This window comes from Antedon bifida, chromosome 6, assembly GCF_963402885.1.
Source record: "Antedon bifida chromosome 6, ecAntBifi1.1, whole genome shotgun sequence".
Taxonomy (NCBI): Eukaryota; Metazoa; Echinodermata; class Crinoidea; order Comatulida; family Antedonidae; genus Antedon; species Antedon bifida.
The window spans coordinates 22681552-22688649 of NC_136231.1; the positions used below are offsets into that span (position 1 = coordinate 22681552).

General features: G+C 32.3%; 1 long non-coding RNA gene across 1 annotated transcript; it reads left to right on the forward strand.

Moving 5' to 3' along the window:
- Positions 1-2517: 2517 nt before the first annotated feature.
- Positions 2518-4817, forward strand: LOC144844850 (uncharacterized). Its single transcript, XR_013612475.1, has 4 exons — positions 2518-2668; positions 3038-3065; positions 3274-3393; positions 4494-4817. It is a non-coding gene; the product is annotated as an uncharacterized LOC144844850 (long non-coding RNA).
- Positions 4818-7098: the final 2281 nt, after the last annotated feature.

The window sequence follows — 7098 nt, forward strand, 5'->3', positions numbered from 1 at the left end:
CAATAATATTGCCATTATATGCGCATATATTGCGTTATCATCTTATAGAGTCATAGTAACCAGTTATGTCAAAAAATAAAAGGGTTGAAATTTGTCATTTTTTGAAAATTTCCCTGTAGTACAGGGATTTTTTTTTAAAATGGCCAAAATATCGACATTTTAAGAATCAATTATTATGCAATAACATTGTAATATACGTGCATATATTGCGTTATCATCATTTTATAGAGTCATAGTAACCAGTTTTGTCAAAAAATAAAAAGGTCGAAATATGGTCATTTTTCGAAAATTTCCATGTACTATAGTACAGGAATTTTTTTCAAAAATTGCCAAAATATCAACTTTTTAAAATTCAATTATTATGCTATAATATTGCCATATATGCGCATTTATTGCGGTATCATCATCTTATAATAGTCATAGTAACTAGTTCTGTCAAAAAATAAAAGGGTCGAAATTTGGTAATTTTCTTAAAAATTTCCCTCTATTATAGGCCTAGTAGGCCTACAGGGATTTTTTCAAAAATGGCCAAAATAACGACTTTTTAAAATTCAATTATTATGCAATAATATTACCATATATCCGTATATATTGTAAGCAGTTTTGCCAAAAAATAAAAGGGTCGAAATTTGGTCATTTTTCGACAATTTCCCTGTACAGGAATGTTTTGAAAAATGGCCAAAATATCGACTTTTTAAAATTCAATTATTATGCAATAATAAATCGGGAATAACTTACTTCAACATATGGGGCCGTGTAAAGAGTGTGTGGGGGGAACTTGCCTAGTCGGCAGTTATCAAAGGCAATTTGCGTAAAATAAATTGAACTCTCTAATGGGTGGGGGGATATTAAGTCGCTTCTTCATCCCTGATTCCTTTTATTTGCAATTGTCAAGGTGTAACATTTGGATAAATCAAAGAGAATTCTTAAGTAAAAGATTAAGTTCTCGTTTTGTTTTATGTCGGTAGCGCCAGATAGGCCAGACAATAATCGATACTGACTTTCAATAGTATAGGCAGATATTCAACAATGAACGCATATGGTAACGTGGCGCAATAAAAACAACATTATACTAAATGAGATTTGAACAATATATTTAAAGAAAATGGCATAGAACACCAAACACAATCAGTAGTAATGACAATCATGATTCAACTCTGTACATATTGTCTTCTATTAGGCCTATCAACCATTGCTAAAGAGCCAATCATTTTGATGATTTCCTGTAAAGGCTTTTGTGTTTGTGTTCGGTAAATTCTCACCTGATAGATGTTTGCGTTATAGTGTCTCCATTTATTACTATACGAATTGATCATACATTTTACATTATATTTGGTAAAGAAGATTTTTATATTATTACTTCTACTAAATATAATGCAATATAATACTTCATTTTACACAATCACATAGGCCTACTTGGTTTTAAATGAATCCGTTTACAATAAGATATCCCATTTATTTACAGAACCTCTCTGTTTTAGGACACCTTTATTAAGGGGTGGCGCTTGTTGGGTCCACTTAATGGCTCTACCTATCATTTTTACAAAGTTTTAAAAAATCAAATACACATGCAAACGCACACAAAGCGGTAATACAAGTAGGCCTATTAATTCCAAATTCAATACGATAATCTTTGCATCATTTAAAAATAATAATTAGGCCCTAATAAAATAATGTTTATCATAAAGCAAAAAAAGTATCAATGTTTGTTACTAGAGTTTGTGCGTCAACTATTCCATTGGTTTTGGTCAATTTCACAAAACGAGTACAATCTCCCACTCAACAACATACGATGTATTTCTAATAATATTGATCCTTAAAAACATATTTGCAGAATAGTTAACATCTGTTTACATTAAATAAAAGCATGAATAATCTTGTAATTAGTTCAATTATGACATTACAAGCAACAATACCGTAAGTAGTTCAATTTTGATCGAGTTTAACAACAGACTCGCAAATCCAGTCTTCCAATATAAACATAGGCATAATATTAAAATAATTAAATGTTATTAAACAAATTAAATTAACTAAATTCTAAAAAAAGTCACTCTGAACTTGAATTTATAATTAGTTAAATTAAGAGAAAACTTAATATGCTGGTATAACATTAAACACCACTCAATGTTTTAAACAGTGTTATTAATCTTGTTAAAATAATACAACCGATTTCTGAATATTAATAACGTGTGATAATGATTATGGCAGTAATTTGCTACTAACCTTAGGTTAGCATGAATATAGACTATCATTTTAACACAATCCATCATTTGGTATTAAAATGGAATATCAAATTTAAACAAAACAACAAAAATAACAAGTGTAATCTAACACCTTATATGAAACACCAGTCTCCATGGAGGCCATTATCGCCAAAACCATATCATACTCAAACGGCTATGAATGTGCCAAATTTATAAGCGTAATCATTATCTGTTGCACGAATGAAAATGCGTCGGTTGATACATTATCACGTCGATTTGAACATCCTTGAGATGGTCCTATATAAAGTGACAATATTAGTTTTTGAATCAGACTATCTTACAACTTGCAAGAAGTAAGTGCCAATTTCAGTTGATCGTCAGAACGAACAAACTTCAGCATTAAAATGGCCAGGACACTTTGCCTCATCCTTATCGGAATGCTCGCTCTTAGCGTGATTCTTCCAGTAAGTAAACCGATTTCTTTTTTCCTTAATGTATATTTTTCTTCTGAAAATTGTAATTAATATGTATTCATGATTTTAAGTAATTTTTAAGGCTTGGATTATCCATTTTTGTTGGAGTTGTAGAAACTTTGCAGGCCATATTAAATATAACCGTAGTAATAAATTAATTAAAAGACAGATCAATTTAGAGTTATAGTAATGTAATAATGAGATAGTATGGTTCTACTGCATGATTCAAACAAATGTAATTTAGTGGTTAGACGTTCAGTGAGAAACGTTCAACATAAAAACAAGAGCAGACTTCACAAAATGTTTCATTTTGTTCACAATTACCAGTGTATTAATTTACTACTTTCTTTTACTCAACAGAATGAACAGATGACAGCATCTGCAGAAGGTAGGCCCAAATTTATAGTACTTTAGAGTGTGGTCCGTGGATACTATCATGTATGGTAGATATATACTTAACATTAAATCAAATACATTAGTCGTTTTGTAGAGTGTATTTAGTGGAACTAATTAAATATCTACATCGAAAAAATAAATTGTTAAACTATATTTTCAACTGACATGACATAACGATTGCTTTCAATGTTCACTTCCAGATTGTACAGATACGGGTACTAAACCTTACTGTGATGCTTTAGTAAATATGAAACTGTGCGACACAGAAACTTTCAGTGACGGTGCTTTAACTTGTAAGAAATCCTGCGGCCTCTGTTAAAGTAAGTGACTTAATATTATTTGACACACACGCGCACCTGTGACAACATTTGGTATACGAATTCTGAACTACTAACATGGAGCTATAACATTCTAATTTTATAGCTCTACTAGCAATTATACCCGCCCCAGGGCGGGTTTCAAAATTAGTTTAAAGCCTTCTCAGTACATAAAGCCGACGCCAGTATCTCCCAATACTCACCAACCTCCACCCGTCTTCAATAACAGTCATGGTGATAGGCCTACATCCCCACCCCAAACTCCCAGCCCCTTCCCAGGGATAATTAAAATACTTTAACATTTTCCAACTACAATTCTGGTCAATTTGATAGCCTACTACCCCTAGCCTAAGCAAAATCCCCACTATCCCAAGAACCCTGAACTCCCACATCTTATCTCCCACCCCCCCCCCTCCCACCAGATCCCCAGACTTTTTGAAATGTAGTTTAAAACCTTCCCGGTACAATAGCGATCATTTTGATACCCCATATGAAGGGTTACATGCAGAAACAGAAATTTGTATAACGAACAAACATTGAATGTGGAGAAAAGTGGGCCATTTTGACCACATTTTGGCCCCTAACTCGGATCCTAGATGACGGATGATGTTCAAATATAGTTTAAAAACTTCCGGGTACAATTGCGGTCATTTTGATACCCCATATGTAAGGTTATGTGCAGTAACAAAAATGTGTACAGTATAACGAACAAACAGACAAACAGACAAACGTACAAACTCTCTCACTTATAATATAGATGCTGTCCTATTATAATAAATAAAAAACAAATCCTTGATAATTTATGAAACAACATGTTTAAAGCAAGCTCCAATAATTAATATTAAGTATTAGGATTCAATATCCGTTTTTGTCGATTGTAACTGAGAAGCGACGTTTCTTGCCAATTGTATTTTGGAGTCTGACAAACGAATAGCTAACGATGAACAGCCACAGTCTAACTTTAATTCTATCTTAATTTTTGTTAAATATTATATCGCAGAAGTCCGATTTCTTTCCGTACCACCTAAATTTTAAATGGGTCCGTATATATTGCCATTGAATATTTAGTTTACTGTAATATTTTGTAATTGTTTATTTCACAGAATAAGCCGACGCGCATCATGGATAAACGATATCACCTAACACATGTGTATCAAGTTAAGATCACCACCACACAAAAGTTAGCATCTGCTAAAATTTAGCATCTGCTGCTGTCTTTATCAGATAATAAGGGTGTGGCACAACTTCTTCAAAAGCACATTATTTTATGTAATCACATAGTAAGTTAGTATGAGCTAACTCTTCCCTAGTATTAGATATGTTTTAATTTTGAGCCAACGATCAATCTTATATATTTAAGAAAAACAACTACTGTACTTTGATTTGATTTGATCAATAAACAGCATTCTTTTGCTCAAAAACGTTAATTTGTTAATTGTGTATAATATTTATATATAGGCGCACAGTATAAAAAAGGCAAAAGAAAGAAAATGGTTTAAGTATTTGGAAAAAAATATATTTAAAATACATGACGAACGGCAGACGAAAGATTATATAAAGATATTGTACGTCATTATCGTAAAACAATATTTGTACATATATATAATACGGAGGAACGAATAGTGTTCTACTCAGCTGACAATTCTACCGACCGCATGACAAACAACAGATACTATAGTATTAATAAATATAAAATAATATTGTTATGAAAATATTTCAACTTTTTAATCAATACATGGACTAACGTTTGCAGACACGATTTTCCATTTATTGTTGCTTCACCACTAGAAAGGTAAAACTTTTCTCCTGGTAAGCTGTACCAAATAAACGACCACTGATAAACTACTCAACCAATACTCGACGCAACGTTCCCGGATATTGCTTCAAGCGACGCATTACCGAAAACTGATTAATAAACCCTACCATGCATCATCGTGACATAACTATTATTACAACACAACCATTCGTACAATAAACAAATTGTTTTAATAAACGGTGTTTACACTAGGCCTACCGCCTATTCCTATTATATAATACTACTATATTATAACACCTAAATAAATTCCTGTCATTTCATTGGACGATTGAGGGTACATGGCGTGCAATAGTATACAAATAATGAATGTTTATGAGTGTAATGGTACAAATAAAGGCATGAGGTGAATGATGAAAGGTTATAGGAAATATAACCTTTACACGAATATAAAACATTCATTATTTGTTTTATTATAAAATCTAAATATATTCCTGTCATTTGAATCAGATTGAATAAAAATATGGCTATGCCAAGTGCCTTTAATTCACATTTATTTGTTTTTTTCTAATATATTCAATATTATATTTATTTGGATTTTATAAACACACCTACTGTTAGTGCTAATTATTTCAACAAACGACCAAACAATCCTAGGCCTAACTAGGCTGAAGCGCCTAGGCCTAGCCTACTACTAACTCAACAGGCCTAGGCTAGATAGATACCAATACGAAACTTCGTTGTCGACAGGCAACTCATCTAGGCTATTTTTTTCCCCAACGATACGTCTTGTAGAGATGTTGTCATTAATTAATCAAATTCATACAAACGATCTAAAGCTAATTTAAATGTCTTTTTTTGTTCTAAATTAGTAAATATCTACTTAAACAAGGCCAACAGGCATAAGTCGCGTGCTCTCAGAAAAAAATGAACTTTCAAAAAGTAATGTACTTTAAAACTTGTCTGTACATCAAAACAGTTCAAAAAGTACAGAAAAGCGATAAAACGCATAGTGATACCGGACCGACAGACAGACCGACAGACCGACCGACCGACATAGTGAGAACTATTGAGTTGCGTCCACGCGACGAAAAATGTACTTCCGTCGTCGCGATCCAGTCATCACACTCAATCTTCGCGGTGGAAATACAAAATAGGCGGCGCTGTTGTATTTCAAAGGTACAGTAATTGTAAAAAAAAAAAACATTTTCTAAACGCGATAAAAATTTTTTTCGTATACGAAAAAAGTAGTACTATTGAACGACCGTTGTACGTACCTACAAGACGTGGAATTGTTGGAAGAACTAGCCTACTTATAGTACTAGATGAGTTCCAGTTGCCTGTTTGTCGAAGTTTTGTAATGGTATGGCTGCCTTTCTAGCCAAGCTAGGCCTCCTATATTATTACTATTCTTAATCTTAGGCTAGGTGTTTTAGCCTAGCTAGGCCTAGAATTGTTTTGTCGTTCATAATTAGGCCTACTATAGACTTTTTTACTCCATGAATTAACACTACAGTAGATGTTTTTATAAAATGCAAATAAATATAATAATATATTATAAATATATTTAATATTTGGATTTTATAAAAAACAATAAATGTTTCTGTTTGAATGTTAATCAAATTTAGGCCTATGACGTGTGTTACTGGTATATAAAACAAATAATGAAAGGTTATATTCTTGGTTTGCCTTGTTGAATCTTCCATCTTCACCTCATGTCATTATTTGTAATATTCCACTCATAAACATTCATTATTTGTATATTATAACACACCTGATTGCATTCTTGCAATTTGGTTGGTCAATTAGACATCATATGTCTGAAAAGAAGTAGATGTATATTAGTCTTAACAGAGCATTATGGCAATTGTAAAGACAATTTCGTGGAACAGATCACCATGTTATCACATTCCACTCAAGACTCAAGAATAGTTTCAAAATAAAAAGCAAAGAAG